Source organism: Cricetulus griseus, chromosome 2 (assembly GCF_003668045.3).
Source record: "Cricetulus griseus strain 17A/GY chromosome 2, alternate assembly CriGri-PICRH-1.0, whole genome shotgun sequence".
Classification (NCBI taxonomy): domain Eukaryota; kingdom Metazoa; phylum Chordata; class Mammalia; order Rodentia; family Cricetidae; genus Cricetulus; species Cricetulus griseus.
In genome coordinates, this window is record NC_048595.1 from 143,052,046 (window position 1) to 143,070,384 (window position 18,339).

Here is an 18,339-nt window from a genome sequence, read left to right on the forward strand (position 1 = left end):
AACATTTTCATATCCTTCTAATAGAGGATTGCATTACTGCCAGAATTTTTCTGTTGCATATGAAGTCATGGATAGCCTACAGAATCTTTGCTGACAATGTGTGAGGATAAGAATTAGAATCCTGGAGTAACAAGGTACTGACTTTATATTTTCTTTTAGGCACCAAACTGATTTACAAATATACATATACATTAATAAGATGTGCTAGCAGGTTATTCCTTGATATATGATTTGAAAATAGCATCTCTGAGTTTGTGAATGGTCTCAACTTTCTTTATGTCCCTGAAAGCAGAGAAATTTATAATCTTATTGGTCTAATTCATTTCTTTCTTTTGTTGGTGTCCTTTGAATGTTCTATCTAAGAATCAATGACCTGTTCTCAGGTCCCAGCTGCAGTGTTTCCATCACTAATCACTTTGAGTTACTTTTACATGGTTTGGGGCCGGGATTTAGATTCATTTTTTTTTTTTTGGATTGTCATTTTCCAGGCTTCCTAACATGGATATTGAAAGAGGCTAATTTCAAATTTATCTTATCAAAATCAATTAACCATAAATAATTTGGTTCTAGCCCTTTCCATGTACCTATTTTTATGTTAGTATTGTACACCTAATTATTCACTGTTAATATAATGATTTTGATATTGACTTTGAATCCCACAACCTGTTGAATATATTTATCAGTTTTCATAAGTTTTTCACTTCTTTTCAACTTTTCATATAGTAAACACTATATATTATTAGCTGCATATGGAAATAGTTTTATTTATTTCAATGCAACTAAATTTTCCTTTCTTGGAATCACTGTGTAGGCCTCCAGAAAAATGTTAAATTGAGGTTACCAATGCAGGCATCTTTACCTTGTTCCTAACCTTTGGGAAATGCTTCCAGTCTTCATTGTTAACATGTTTTTAAGTAGATATTTCCTAATAGGTGAGCTTATCTTGTTGAACATCTATGCCTAGTTGATAAAGTTTTTAAGATGAAAATGTGTTATATTTTACCAAATACATTTTATGTTTACTGATGAGTGTGTGTGTGTGTGTGTGTGTGTGTGTGTGTGTGTGTGTGTGTGTGTTCAGCTTTATTCTTTTAGTAGATAACTGATATTTTAATGTTACTTGCTGAAAAAAATCCTACCTGGTTATGCCACATAATCCTTTTTTGTTTGTTGGATATGTGATTGTTGTTCTTGTTTTGAAACAATGTCTCACCACATACCCTTGGCTTACCTGAAACTTACTATATCATATCAATCTCCCTGCCTCTGGCTCCTGAATGTGGGAATTAAAGGCATTCACCACTACAATCAGCCACAGGCCTTGTTCATGTTGCATTTAGCTTACTGGTATTTTGTAAAGGGCTTTTCATCTGTCTTTAAGGGTATTGGTCTCTGTCGGCATTTACTTCTGACATAATTACCTAGTTTCAGGATCAGAAAAACGCAACACAGAATAGGTTAAAGAACATCCTTCCTTTTCAGTGTTCCAAAGTATCTCAAAGGATCCCTGCATCTTATAAAGCTTCTTATGAATCATTAGTCATTTTAAAACCCGTTTTTCATGAGGTTAACTTTCAAGTTACTATTGAACTTTACTATGCATCTATTCTGATTTACAGAACAGATGTCCTGAGTCCATTTTGATAATGTGTGCCTTAAAATTTACCTAAGTCTTCTAGTAACAACTCTAATAAAATAATTCTATAATATTTTCACATAACATAACAAAAGCTTGGTATAACCAGATACCATACCTAAAAGTGGGTGGAACAAAACCAGGAAGGAAGATATAAAAACAAACAAAAAGCAAAACAAAACAAAAAATATCAAAAAACAAAATGAAAATAGCAATTAAGATAAAATATTTTCTGAAACCATTTGATAATTTCTTCTCTTCGGTAGCTACAAACAATTGTAATATTTTTCTAAGGGAGTGATTTATCACCTTATTGTTACTGTGATTTATAGCTACTGTGATTTCTCTACTGTTAGATCCTTTCCTAACGTCTACTATGTCTACTAGTTAGCACTGCCTTCCACAAATAACCAGTGTGATTTCCTTGGCCTGGTGAACTTAGACGTGTTTTGAACATAAGAACATGTTTTTTTTTTGTTTTTTTGTTTCTAAAACAAAAGAAGTAGATGAATTCAGCAACCACAGTTGTCTATAGCAGAGGAATTGATAAGGATTGTTTAGTATAGATGCACAAAGGAGTTTTTCTGAACATAAGGAAGAGTAAAATATGTCATTTTCAAGAAAATGGATACAACTAGGGATACTCATCTTAAGCAAATTACACTCAGAAAATATATATGAGGCATATATATATATATATATATATATATATATATATATATATATCATACATGGGCAATGACATAAAAAGAGGATCAAAACTGACTAAGGAAATAAAAGGGACTAACCTGAAAGCTGGGAACAAGAAAGGAGAGGACAGCATAGAAGGGAAGATATGCTCAAATATTTTTATGTTATCATAAATAGTCATATATCAGCAATATATTAAAATAAATGAACTCAAGAATTTAAAGAAGTTCTGTTAAGCTAAGAATGTAACTTCATGGTAGGATGTTTGCCTAGAATACATAGGTATAAGTTTCTATCTTGACCACCATGCAAGTAAGTGTACATACACACACACACACACACACACACACAAACACAAACACTCAGATACATACACACAAACACACTCAAACAAATTCACACACATATACATTCAAACACACAAAATCTTTCTGTCACAAAGGCAAACATACAAACTCACACATACACGCACATACAAACATGCATACATAAACACACAAACACACACACATACATACACACACAAACAAATACACACCTACATACATACACACACATACAAACTCACACACACATACATAAACACAAATTCACACACATACATACATACACACACGCAAAACTCTCTCTGTCTCTCTCTGTCTCTGTCTCTCTGTCTCTTTCTCTCTCTCTCTCTCTCACACACACACACACACACGCACACACACACACACACACACACACACACACACACACACACACACACACACACACACGCACGCAGAGGAAACTATTTTGAACAACCTTTGGATAGCTTTAAACACCATTCAAACAGAAACTGATATTATAATTTTGACTTTGCTGATTTTGATTTCCTCTAAAACTTCAGTTACAGAGTAATAAAAGTTTATCCAGGTCATCTGAAGAATAGCAAAATCATCCTTTATTGTCATAACATTACACAAACAAGGAGGGATTTGGATCACTCCATCATAGTATGTGTTGTTTCTGTGTTTCCTGAGTCTTTTTCTTGTTCTCTGACTGAAGTTACATTTCTTGAGTGTTGCAGAGGGGTCTTCTCTTTTATTGAATTAAATAGTGTAGATGCAGAATTCATCATACATTCCAATGCTAGATAAAAATTCCCTTATGTTATAAACTATGAAATTCTGAGTTGGTGATATAGGTTAGAGATAGAGAGCTTGCCTAGAGTGCTGATAGACAATGATATTGTACTACTGAAAAAAGGTGTGTGTGTGTGTGTGTGTGTGTGTGTGTGTGTGTGTGTGTGTGTGTGCGTGTGCATACAAGAGAGAGAGAGAGAGAGAGAGAGAGAGAGAGAGAGAGAGAGAGAGAGAGAGAATTACCAGGCCACAAACTCCCAGAGAAAAACTGAGACATGGAGAACAGACATGTCCAGAGTTACAACACATTGAGAACTACAGGAAACACAAAGATAAGAATAAAATCATCCAAGTGTTAGGAAGTTTACAAACCATGGCCTGAGTTGAAAATAAACTACAATGTTTAGATATATTCAAGAAGATAACAGAGGTCTGCCAGTAGGTGTCATGTAAGCTTCATGGTAAGAAAGGAATAAAGAGTTAACAGTGAAGAGAATGGTGCTTTCAAATTCCTCAATGCTATTCCAAAGTACACTAGAGGGGCAAGCTTCATGAGGCTGAGGAGGAGCTGTGATGATGAGCACATGCCACAGCAAATACATGTACCCTGTTCTCAGAAACCAAGGAAAGAGAGGTCCATTTTACAAAAGATTTTGTTTTATTTTTGTATCCTCCAAAAATGTTCATACTATTTACAATATTAAAATGTTATTAAGGGAAGCCGGACATTGGTGGCACATGCCTTTAATCCCAGCACTTGGGAGGCAGAGGCAGAAGGATCTCTGTGAGTTGGAGACCAGCCTGGTCTACAAGAGCTAGTTCCAGGACAGCCTCCAAAGTCACAGAAAAACCTGTCTCAAAAAAAAATTTACTAAGGGTACTGGAGAGATGGCTCAGCAGTTGATGGTACAGTTTGCTCTTCCAGACAACTTAGGTTTGATTTCCAGAACCCACAAAAGGCTCATAGCCATCTCTAGTTCCACGGGATTTGAAGACCTCCTCTGGCATATATGGAGGAAAAATATCCATACACACAAAAATAAATAAAACTGCATTAAAATATTAAATTATTATTGAAGAAGTAATAAAACTTAGATACTAGTTTCAGTAATATGTCCTTTCTCCCATGGGTCTTTAACTGATTATCAGAAATACAGCTTTACACACATTTAGTTCACAAAAGCCAAAGATTTTGTTGGGAAGGAATGGGATATATAACTGGTAATTAGCAAGGCAGAAACATGATGAGATATTGATATCGTTTTCCTTTTCCAATAGGACAGAAGTTATATATAATTATTGTAGTATCTCTCTTGACACAATTTACTGACTAAGTGGTAAATTTTATATGGCAAATTGAAGATGTACTGACTTTTGTACACTTGACAAATTTACATCTGTTCAGGACAAGACTATCAAATACCAGCATCAGGAGCTCCTACAAACTGAGAATTCTGAGCACTGTGGACACTTTGACCCTACTGCCTGAAAGCCCTGTTTCATAATTTCCTCTCATCCATGAGAAATTAATTCAAAATGACACTAGTGAATGCAAGCATATGAGTATTATCTAAATGTAGGCTGCAGACATATTCCAACTGTACAGAAGTTAACCACATGAAAACAAACACACCACTGTTGTGATTTCCAATGATGGCATAATGAAAGGGATAGGGAGTCTTTATTTGATAATTTAATATTAAAATCTTAACAACACAATTGCGAATTGATTATAAAAGCACAAATTGAATAAAAGAAGCCATTCCTTTTGTGCCGAACTCTTCTATAATATTCACCATTTTCTGGCTGCACATTTTATTACTTGATGAGATAAAAAACTTACTACTGGCATCAACCATTCCTTGATGGAAACTAAACCAGAAATCCAAGTCATGTTCTTAAACCCCAAAGTGTTACTTTACACAGAACTGACAGACCATAATTTATATTTAAAGGACTATTGTTTCCTTTTAAAACAATTATTTATTATTAAATCAAAATATATTTTTTACTCTTTTGCATTTTAATACATGTTTGTGCATATTCTGACTTGCAAAAATTATATAAAACTTAATATTTTAAAGATAACACTTCCCTATCATTCACTCAAAAAAGGAATAATGACCACATATATTCAAAACACTAGTCTATGTAATAATTTCAAGGGTTAATAAAGCCCACCACAGCTGTTTCTGGCCTACTGGTGCTCAGGGCCTCCTGAGGCTTGGGGACTGTGCACTGGGGAACAAACCCATCCTGGCTAAAAAGCTAGAGTCTGCTAGCATCCTAGTTCTGCCTCCACCCAAAGAGGAGGTAATCGTGAACCTGTTTCTGGCCACCTTCTGGTGCCCTGCTAGGAGCCTCCTGAGGACTGGGGACTCCACACTGGGGAACCCATCTCTGCAGACTAGCCCATTCAAAGTCTGCCAGTGTCCTAGTACTGCCTCCCCCCAACAGGAGGAGGAGAGCCATCTGAGTATTGGACCTGCTGGTAGCCACTGGAAGAGAACCTTGTACCCATACCCACCAGGAGAGGAAAAGACCCTATGTGTACCCCCTTGAAAAAGGGATAGGAAGACTACAATATAAAAACATATTCAACAAGAGAAAAAATCAATATGGCACCACCAGAGTGTAGGAACTCTACACCAGCAAGACCTGAACATCCCAATGAAGATGAAGCAGAAGAGAGTGATGTTAAAATACAACTTCGTGAATATGATAGAGGCCCTCTAAGAGGATATGATGAAATCCCTTTTTAAAATGGAAGAAAAAAACAAACAAAAAATATAATAATTCAACAAATCTCTTAAAGAAAGCAAGGAAAGCCAAGAAAAAATACAATCAAAGAAACAATTCAAATAGTTCAAGACCTGAAAACTGAAATAGAGACAATAAAGAAAACACAAACTGAGGAAATGCTGGAAATGGAAAAGCTGGGTAAACAACCAGGAACTACAGATGCAATCCTAATCAACAGAATACAAGAGATTTAAGAGAGAATCTCAGGCATTGAAGATACACTAGGAGAAATAGATTCATCATCCAAAGAAAATCTTAAGTCCAAAATCCCTAATATAAAATATCCAGGAAATATTGGACACCATGAAAAGACAAAACCTAAGAATAATAGGTACAAAAGAAAGTGAAGAAACCAACCTCAAACGTGCAGAAAACATTCAACAAAATCATAGAAGAAAACTTTCCCAACCTAAAGAAAGACATGCTAATGAAAGTATAAGAAGCTTACAGAACACCAAATAGAATGGACCACAAAAAAGTTCCCTCACCACATAATATTCAAAATTGCAAACATACAGAATAAAGAAAGAATATTAAGAGCAGCAAATGAAAAAGGCCAATAACATATAAAGGCAGACCTATCAGAATTAAATCCAACTTCACCATGAAAGAAGATCCTGGATAGATATTCTACCAACACTAAGAGACCGCTATATGCCAGCCCAAATTACTATACCCAGCAAAGCTTTCAACCACTATAGATGCAGAAAACAAGACATTCCATGACAAAACCAGATTTAAACAATACATATCCACAAATCCAGTCCTATAAAAAGTTCTGGAAGGAAAACTCCATCCCAAGGAAGTTAACTTCACACACAAAAAGATAGGCAATATATAATCCCACTTTACTAACAGCTAAAAGAAAAAAGGGGTGGAAGTCCACACACAATACCACCAACAACAAGAAGTCCAAAACAAACAAGAATTAACCATCAATGGTCATTAATATCTGTCAATATTAATGGTCTTAGCTTGCCTATAAAAAGACACAGGCTAACAGAATGAATACAAGGACAGAATCCATCCTACGGCTGCCTCTGCCTCCTGAATGCTGGGAAAAAGCCACAGAGAAACACCGCCTCGAAACCGCCTCCCAATAAAAGAAGTAATGACCCAATTGGGTTTAATACACATCTATAGAACATTCCATCCAAACACACGAGAATACACCCTCTTCTCAGTGCCATATGGAACTGGAACATTCTCTAATATCGGCCACATAATCGGCAAAATAGCAAACATCAATATGTATAAAAAAATTGGAATAACACCCTGTATCTTTTCAGACCACCATGCTTGAAAGTTAGAATTCAATAACACAAACTGCAGAAAACCTACAAATTTATGAATATTGAACAATGTGCTACTGCACAAGGAAAAAACAAATAAGGAAATAAAGACTTCCTAGAATTAAATGAGAATGAAGACACAACATACCCAAACTTATGGGACATTTAAAGCAGTGCTAAGAAGAAAGTTCATAGCACTAAGTGCCCACATAAAGAAACTAGAGAATAGTCACACTAGACAATCTGAAATCTCTAGAATAAAAAGAAGCAAAAAGCACCCGGGAGGAGTAGACATCAAGAAAAAATCAAATTGAGGCCTGAAATCAATAAAGTAGAAACTAGGAAAACAATACAAAGATTCAATTTAACAAAGAGTTTGTTCTTCAAGACAATCAACAAGATAGACAAATCTTTATCCAAACTTACCAAAAGGCAGAGAGAGAACATGCAAATTAATAACATCAAAATTAAAAGGGGGGACATAACAATGGACACTGAGGAAATTCAGAGCAACCAAGATGCCCCTCAACCTAAGAATGGATGGAGAAAATGTGAGTACTATTACTACAATGGAGTACTACTCAGGGAGGGGGGATGGAATCTTGAAATTTGCAGGCAAATGGATGGAACTAGAAGAAACCATCCTGAGTGAGGGAACCGAGTCACAAAAAGACAAACATGGTATGTAGTCATTCATATATGGATTTTAGACATAGAGCAAAGGAGTACCAGCCTACAATCCACCCCACCAGAGAAGCTAGCAAACAAGGAGGATCCTATGAGAGACACACATGGTCCCCCCAAAAGAGGGAAAGGGACAAGATCTTCTGAGCTAATTGGATGCATGGGGGAGGAGAGAGAGAGCTATGAAAAAGCGAAGGGGAGAAGAGGAGGGGAGAGGAGGAAATGAGAGAACAGGAAGATTGAGTCACGGGAAGAATAGAGGAGAGAAAGAAAAGAGAGATACCATCATAGAGGGAGCTATTATTGGTTTAGAGAAATCTGGCACTAGGGAATAGTCCAGATATTTCAAAGGATGACCCCAACTAACAATCTAAGCAGTAGTGGAGAGGCTACCTTAATTGCCCTTCCCTGATAATGAGATTGATGACTAGCTTACATGCCATCCTAGAGCCTTCATTCAGTAGCTGATGGAAGCAGAAACAGACACCCACATGGAAACACTGAACTGAACTCTTCGAATCCAGTTGCAGAGAAGGAGGAGTGATGAGCAAAGGGGTCAAAACCAGGCTGGAGAAATCCACAGAAACAGCTGACCTGAATAAATGGGAGGTCATGTACCCCAGACTGATAGTTGGGAAAGCAGCATAGGACTGATACAGACATCCTGAATGTGGGTGTCATTTAGGAGGCCTGGGCAATCTATGGGGCTTCTAGTAGTGGATAAGTATATATCCCTATTATATGAATGAACTTTAGGAGTCCATTCCACATAGATGGATACTATCTCAGCCTAGACACAAGGGACAGGGTCTAGACCCTGCTCCAAATGATATGAAAGATTTTGAAGATCCCCATGGACGTCCTTACCCTCCCTGGGGATGGGATAGTGTGTTGTTGGGTTGCAGGGAAGGATGAGAGGGAGAGAGACTTGGGACTGACATGTAAAATAAGCTTGTTTCTAATTTAAATAAAAAATAAAGTCCACACCTGAACTGCAATGTTTCTAAGTGCGTATGGTTCATAGTATTTTATTTTTATTTGTTATGTTCAATAAAATCAAACTGATCTCTGGCCAGGAGCTGTATTGTCAATGATCACAAATTAAAGCCCAATTTATACAACTATAATGAATAATCCTGTTAGTGTTTGTCACATTCTTTCAGGCAGTAAAATTGGCTTCCATTTTCAGGTATCTACCATACCGGTTTTGCTTGGACATCTGCTATACTTTGAACACAGCATGAGGGCTTTAAAGGTTAACTGCTTTTCCTTATTTTATTTTTTAAAACACATTTCAAATATTCTATTTTACTATGTATATGTGTGTGTGGCCTGCATGAGTATCTGTGTATTACATGCATACCTAGTGCCCATGGAGACCAGAAGAAGATATTCTGGAACTAGAGTTGCAGATGGTTTTAAGTTTGCCCAAGGATGCTAGGAATTGAAACTGGGTCCTTGAGGAGAGCAACCGTGCTCTTCACCACTGGCCCATCTCTCTAGTCCTCCCTCTCCTCGTTTTTTTTTTTTTTTGTTGTTGTTGTTGTCCTGTGCTGTCTATGTCATATTTCCTATTAAATTATTGAGCACAATTTTGTAAACCCCATTACTACCTTTGCCTTCTGCAAAATTTGGAATTCTAGTCACAGATTTTCCCGCATTTTAAAGAAAAGCATGTAGTCATACTTACTTAGTGTGCATGTATATGGGTAAGTATATGCTGCATGTCACTATATATATATATATATATACATATATATATGAATATTATTATTTCAATAGGCATATGACATTTGAAAATGCATTTTTTTGTAGTAGAAAAAAAGAGCTACAGAGAAAACAAGAAAATATAGCATGGCAACTTTCTTGGGACAAACTTTCAAATTGAAGAAAACAATAAATCCTAGTAAAAATGTCAACCAAGCAGAAATGTCTCAGCCTGATGACCCAAGTTCATCCTCAAAATCCAAAGGGGAAAAGGGAACCCACGCCTGAGGCCTTTGACCTCCACAAGTGAACTATAGCCCACATGCCTGCAGAACCACAGACACATGCCTTTGAGCACACACAGGCACATGCACACATGTGCACACAAACACACACAGCTAATTATAAATACAATTTTAATGACTAAAAGTAATTAACGTGATGGCTCAGCAGGTAAAGCAAACCTTGCAAACCTGACCTTTGACCACCCCAAAGCTGACCTTTGACCTCCACATGTTTGCTTTTGCATGCATGCCCTCCTCACACCATGCATACCCATGTGCTAATAATACTGCTACTGCTACCAGGAAATTAATAGTAATCAGAATTCAATATCTTTTTTAAACCTATAACCCAACCTAATGAAATAAATAAAGTTGCAGGCAAATATTCCAATTCTTGTATGAATGGGAATAATATATGCTTATCAAATGTTTGAACAGGAACGAGGTAAAAAGTATTATGAAGGTTATATAAAATGTTTTAAAACATCATTGGTAAACTAGAAAAAACAGAAAATACACAATTCTGAAAATTTGTAAATAAACTATTTCCCCTGAACTGAATGCTATAGTTTTTATTTTTAAAACCAACATTTTATTTTTCAATTTTTATACACACCATACTTTAAGGATACAATAGAATAATCTTGTATCTTTCTTATAAATACTCATTAGGTATCACCATTGACAAATTTTCAAAATAAATTTTCAAGATATAACTTCATAACCTTTCCCTTTAGGATCCATTTCATAAGAAAAAAAGGAGTCGTGTCTCCGGAAAGTCTTCCTGGTGGAGGAAACCCTGTAACTCTTAGTTTACAGAAGTCTAGTTCTGTCCTAACAGATCCTTAGCTTCCTAGTTTGTGATTACATAAAAGTGATAACCATTCAGTGGAAGCAATGGCTTGATTGGAACTTTGACCTTTTTCTCAGCCATGGACATTAATGGTTTCTAATAGGAAACCACTCTCAGTGCTGACAACAGCTCTTTAAGCGCTGTAACCTACATACTCCTTGCTGTTAGGAGAGCCCCCTGTCTCTGATGGTGGTGGAAGGGAATATGCACAGCCGCTAGGGCAGGTGCTACTTTTTCTCTGATTAGTTTTCCTCAAGAAAAGTTAGTCTTATTGTTTATAATTCAATACTAAAAATGTGTCTTTGGCCTTCCCCTCGTGGCTACTGGCTGAACAGAATGAGCGGGGGTGTCAACTGGAGTGGATGTAAACTCAACAGGCTTTGGTGTGGCATAGGACAAATTGCATTCACAGGTTTTAAATCACGTCTTCAAAATGAGGGTACAAAGGCCATCTCATAAAGCTGGTGGGAGGAATACATGAGATACATTTAACATGGAAATCATTTATGCTAGGAAAGAATGTAGTGAGTTTCATTATTATTGTTGAGAGCCAGGCACATATAATGTGCACAAGTACAAGTGGTTACAATTATGCTTCAAGCTGGTGTGAGACCATAAAGTTTATATGAAAAGTCTCTTCTTTCTGGGGCACATAGCTTCCTCTTTACTATGTCATTATGTTGCTGTTAACAGAACCAGAAAATGAAAGAATCTTTCCTTTCTCTGTTTCTAGCTTGATTGCTTTAGAGAAAACAATCATAGGACAAACAAATACTCTATGTAGTCTCAGACAGTAGGCCCTGGCTAAGAAGAGGAGGAACCTGACTGGTGGGAGCAACTAGAGAATGACTGGGTGTAAAAAGCAGACTTCACTTGGACAGTACAACACTAGAATCAAGATCAGAAACAAGCACTCAACTGTAAATAGTGCATTCCATAGTTCCAGCACTGGGAAGACTGAAGCAAGCTGACCACAAATTCAAAGGAATGCAATAGCTACTTACACAAATTTGTGTCCAGCCTGCACTACTTCACATCATAGCTTGTCTCAAAAATAAATGAGGAGCAGCAAGATGTCTCAGTGGGTAAAGGTACTTGCTGCCAAACCTGATGACAGACTCTAGGGAACCAAGAGGTGGAAACAGAAAACTGACCCCTGTATGTTGTCCTCTGGAGAACCTCACCTCCAATAAATACATAATATGTATTTTTACATTAAAAATAATTTTAAAAAGCAAGAGAAAAGATGCACTTCATGCCAGGAATTGATGCCAAAATATGTAATAAACTCATTTGAAAACCACGTTTGTTTCCAATTTGCTCTCCTGATGCCCGTGCTTTACGCACAGACCCTGACTAGAAATAGCTGCCAGTTCTCTGCTTACAAGCCTTCATGATCCAAACCCCTGTCATATAACACCAGAGCATTTCCCTTTTCATCATAAGAAACAATGATAGTGTTTTAGGGATCCAAATTTCTACAATAAAAAATAGCTAATAGTGTACTTTTACTTTTCCTCATGTATCTACTGTGGTTAAACATCAGCAACATGTTAAAATCGTCATATATACCTAGGGACAGGGTCCCTAGCTCATAAGTTATACATTATAATATGAACTGTTTTTAAAAAACAAAAAAAATTAATTGAGCTTATGTTGTCTGGCTAGATAGAAGGTGTCTTTACTCACAGAGCCATCTCGAATGCTCTTCTACTTTGTCTTTTTGAGACAGCATCTCACTGGAACTTAAGCTCCTTGATCCTTCTCATCTGGCTGGCCAGTGACAAAGGGTGCTCCTCTGACTTAGGTCTGTGGGTTTGTGCAGCAGGCACATGCTGACTGAGCCATTTCCCTGGCCCATCCATCCGTTGTAAGGATGGATATGAAGGGTGGTTTTGTGGATTTCCAAATCATAAAGGCCGCTCAAGTAACTCCAGCCTACACACAGAAAGTGTGCACTCATCCCGAGGTAACAATGTAAAAATCTGGTAGAGGGGGGCAGAGAGCTGCCAGACCTGAATCTGTTTCTTCAGCGTGTGATGTGTGTATTAGTGTGCATGTATGTACAGGTGCATGTGCACACTCATGCATGTGTGTGAACTTCAACCATCTAAAAGCAACAGTCATGATCCGTGCAAGCTACCCTGTTAGCTGGACATAAAAACACATTTCTTACTATATGAATTATGAATAACAAACAATTCTGGTCCATAGAAACATCACCAAAAATATCCCTAAATGATAAAGACTAATTCCTAACAGAACACATTTGTAATTTTTTTTTGAGTATTGATGCTATGATAGCACAAGTGAATTATGTTTCTCTGATAAGCAATTGTCAACAGGAGCTGATTACCACCAAATAAATATTCTTCCAGTACTTGACATGTTTTAGTTTTAAAGTATGGTAATTGTCCATTACTGGGCTGACAGTTGCCACACTGTCTATTCCTTTGGCTGGCCTCTGTGTATACAAATGATGATGTTTTTTTTATAGGCAATGTTTTAAAACTAAGAACCTGGTTTGAGATGCAAGCATAATACTAGTCAGGCAGACTGTATCTGTAGTATATGATAGGAAGCAATGGGCACCATATCATCATGGTTAGTATATGTTTTGAAACCTTTCAATGTATATAGGACCCTAGAAAGCAAAACTAAGTCCAACAAGAAGAAATGAAATCTTTACAGGGTGTCCAAGTAATAAATAATTTACACAGCAATTTAGTAACCGCAGCAGGTACCACTTACAGGCTGTGGTGGGGAGTGGAGTAGAGAAGAGTGGGATCAATACACGGAGTGGGCTGTCAGTTTCTTTCTGTAGTGTCAATATCTCACTGCTTTCACGGATGCTCCTGTGGAAACAATTTCCAAAAGCATACTATTGAGTGACATGTTGCATGGATTAAATGATTTACTTTAATCCCCTACCTGCATGTTGAAAGACCAATAGCCCAAAAGGAATACTACACAGCTTGAGAACAAAGCAACTGGCAATAACCTTGTGATCTGGGAATGGTTTATACTTAAGAAAACCCCATTGCAATTACAAGAGCTACATGGATACAAAAGACATATACCACCTAGTGACCAGGGGAATTAAGCACAATATTGAGGGAACTGGTAATGTACTGGTTAACTTAGCTGTTTGTCAGTTACCAGATCAAAAGGTGGTCTGATCTTAGAACACTAAGGAGAATTGTAAACTGCGCCTTTGTAACTATGTGCATGTATGGACCCAGTGAAAAACATGAAGAGTCTAAACTTCAAACATGGTCCTAGCACATTTTAATTTAGCACAATAAACATCTCATTAAATAAGTGGTAGGCAAAACAACAGGCAGACCCTGAGGCGAACAATAAATGATTCTAAATTATAGCCATGGATGCAAGAACTGGTAACCTTTTGGCCAGCAAAATGGCATAATATGTAAGGCTCTTGATATTAAGGCCAATGGCCTAAAATCAATCCCCAGAATCCATAAGTTAGATGGACAAAATAGACTAGCTATCTCTCCTCTGGCCTCTAAATGTATGTGGTAGCACACATGTCTCTTGCCCTGTGCAAAATAAGTAAATGACTTTTTTGTTTTGTTTATTTTTAATATCACTTTACAATACTGTACATCTGACTTGCATCTTTATATGGGAAGATGATTGTAACTGAGTTCTAGAGCTGCCAGCAGGCTTCTGGATGGCATGAAGGCCAGTAGTAATGTAGATGTAACTCTGGGGGTCCATTGTGGCATTGTGTCATTCAGGATCCATTCATGGGGAGAAGGTGGGGGAGATGTGGTTGCCTCTCAGATCTTTCCATGACAACAGACAACTTGAATCTTGGGCTCCATCAAAGTTGAGATCCTGAAGTGGCCTCTGGGTGTTTCTCTATGCTTCACAGGTCATTTGATCATCATCCTCAGCATCCTACTTCACTAGAGGTTTGAGGAGCCCAAGAGCTAGCATACAATTAGAATGCAAAGAGAAAAAAAAAAAGATACTGGGAGTGGACATTCGTCAAAGCCACCCATGAGGGATTTTCTAAGAATGAACACTGGAGAAGAACCTTAGAGGTGCCGTCAAGCAAAGACTGCAATGAGAGGATGACTGAGAGACTTCTGAGGAAGGAATGAGCTGCTTCCTACAAAAGAAAACATGTTACTGGAGATGTGTGTTCTTAGAGGATCCAAAGACTCGGCAGGTGTGTCTGTGTGTGTGAGAGTGTGTGTGTGTGTGTGTGTGTGTGTGTGTGTGTCTGTGTGTGTGTGTGTGTGTCTGTGTGTCTGTGTGTGTGTGTGTCTGTGTGTCTGTGTGTCTGTGTGTGTCTGTGTGTCTGTGTGTGTGTGTGTGTCTGTGTCTCTGTGTGTGTGTGCGTTTGTTGGTGTGTCCCTGTGTGTGTCTGTGTCTGTGTGTACTTCCTGACATTTTTACAACAGGGACTATGAAAGAGAATTCCCGGGAAGAAGCTGTGTCCACAAAGATGGACACTAAAAATGGGGTAATGTGAAGAGGTCTGGATGCTGCCACTCCGCAGGCTAATAACCTCATCTTGAGCTGGCTTTGACACTCCTAAATAGCTATCCTTTGCCCAACTCTGTGTCAGAACTAATATCCGATGACTGATAGGTAAAAATGCTTGGAAATCTATGAAATTAGCAGACCACTAACTTTTAGAATTCCCCAAGGTAAACATATCATCATGTATGTTTAAGAGTTATTGAAAAGCTTTCCACCATGTCACTGTAATAACCTCTCTGATGTACCACCAATGTATTCTAAATTTGCCTTGATTTATAACTCTTCGTGTTCTGTAAAGCTATATAGCCTTATTAAAATGCTGGAAGATGAACTTTGGGGTAACCTGTCTTCCCAGGCCATGGTCACACAAAATGGCTTCAAAATAAACTATCTCTTATCACCTTTAACATGAGAGCCATGGTTAAGATAAGAGCATGCACAGGTCCAAAAAACGAAAATATTGTCAGTTTTGCAAAATTTCATTTCGCTATAGCAGTAACAATTTTCATTGTAAAAAGTAGCATCCACCTGACTTTCCTAACTTGAAAATTCCTGGCCTTATTTTTAAATGTGCAGTAATAACAATAAGGTACTCAAAGTTTTTAGGTGGGTAGCTCTTCATAAAACATCCCATTACATAGGAGACTATGAGGTCACTCAATGAAGCAGATGCAATTTCTCATTTACAGACATTAACAGAGAGAGATGAGTTGTGAGAAATGATAGAAAACATTATTTGTTAAGAAAGAAACCTCATCTACTCTTCAGTGGATGTTATAATAAGTTTTAGGAACAATTAGTACTTAAAATATTACCCATACTTTCCTTAAGTTCCATCATGAGTTTTATTTTAAAGGGAACAATGGTATGATTCATTACATAAATCCAACTTGAGATGAATCACATTGAACTTTAGTGAAGTGCACAAAAGATAAAGGTTTTCATCTAGTTAAACCAAGGTGTTTCCTCAGAGCTTTAGACTGCAAAGCCACCTGGTGAGGTCCAGGGGGCAGTGTAATAAAGGCTGAGGGAATTGGCTGCCTCCTTTGCACTCACCAGGGAAACTTCCCACACAAAATAGGAAGATGGTTCTCTTTTTAATAAGACAATGTCAGCAGGTTGGGTAAGAAGAGGATGGCTTAGTCTTGCTGACCAGTTTAGGAACACCAAAACTTCTTAAGGCTCAGTTTCTTTTGTGTCAGAAGACACACTTGATTGATGTGGGAAAATAAAATTTGGAAACTTTTTGGATGAGCTATTTCTAATAAATAAATAAACAACTTAAGTCAACACTCATTCCTTAGAAACACTGTCAATTTTGTATATTAGAAAAATGTAACATTGTAAGCTATTGGGTATTTTCTCATCACTTGCAAAGCTTCAAACTGTTAGATGCCTATGCATGCTCAGCACTCACACCACTGAGTGTAACAGTGCACAGATATTCAGTATCCCCTAACACTGTCACTTTGTGTCAGGCAGAAGAAAAGATTAAAATACTAAACCTACACCTAAAAAATTATTAGTAATTACTTCAAGCAGCAAACAATTATAAGATGATGGTATTCTAAGGATTCAGGCATTATGCTGGTCTGCCCAGTCACCTGGCAGAATGCACTCAGGTAGTACCCTGGTCAACCCAGGTGCAAAGGACCCCTTTAAAAGAAAGACCTCCAACCACTTGCACTCTTTCCTGCTCGCTCTGTCTTTCCTGCTCCCTCTCTTTCCTGCTGTTCTCCTGGGACAAACAGGATTATTTCTGTCTCCCTCTACTCCTCTGTCTGCTCTGTGTGTGTGTGTGTGTGTGTGTGTGTGTGTGTGTGTGTGTGTGTGTGTGTGTTTGTGTCTTTACCTCTTCTCTATTTCCTTCCCCCTCCTTTCCCTTTGTAATAAAACTTCTCACTTAAGCTCTGTCTGCCTGGCATGTTTGTCCCACTGCCTCAGTCAAGGTTCACCTCCAGCACTATCATAACAGGTATAGTATGTTTAAAACACTAGCCCTGTTTCATACAGAATCAAAACAGGAGTATCTCCCATATGGCCTCTACAGTTCAAAACTCAAAAGTGTTCTCAGTGAGAACACAAAGCAAGATGACCAGCCACAGCAATATTTAAAACCATATTGACTTTCGTGTGTTTTTTCTGGATGGGGAAAACTCTAAAGATGCCACAGAACAGCATCTAAAGGAAAGATTAACACAAACTCTTTCAAGATCTACACATAAGAGTCTCATTACCAGATCTTGCATAAAAAAATTGGGTACATATATACAATGGAGTATTACTCAGCAAGAGAAAACAATGACATCTTGAAACTCAAGGCAAATGGATGGAAGAAACTAGAAGAGGCCATCCTGAGTGATGTAAGCCCAAGTATAGAAAGAAAAACAGAGTATGTTCTCACTCATAAGTGGATATTTGACACAAAGAAAAGGATAACCAGCCTACAATACACAATCCCAGAGAAGCTAGGAAATAAGGAGGACCCTAAGAGAGACATACATGGACTCCTGGAGAAAGAGAAATAGATAAGATATTCCTGAGTAAACTGAGAGCATAGAGGAGGGAGGAGGGAAATAGGAAAAAGAGAAGGGAGAAGCAGGAGGAGAACATGAGGGATCAGAAAGGTCCACTTGGGGTAAGGACAGAGAGGGAGAGCAAGGAAAGAGATACCTTGATAGAGGGAGCCATTATGAGGTAACGAGAAATCTGGCACTAGGGAAATGTCCAAAGATCCACAAGGATACACACACACACACACACACACACACAC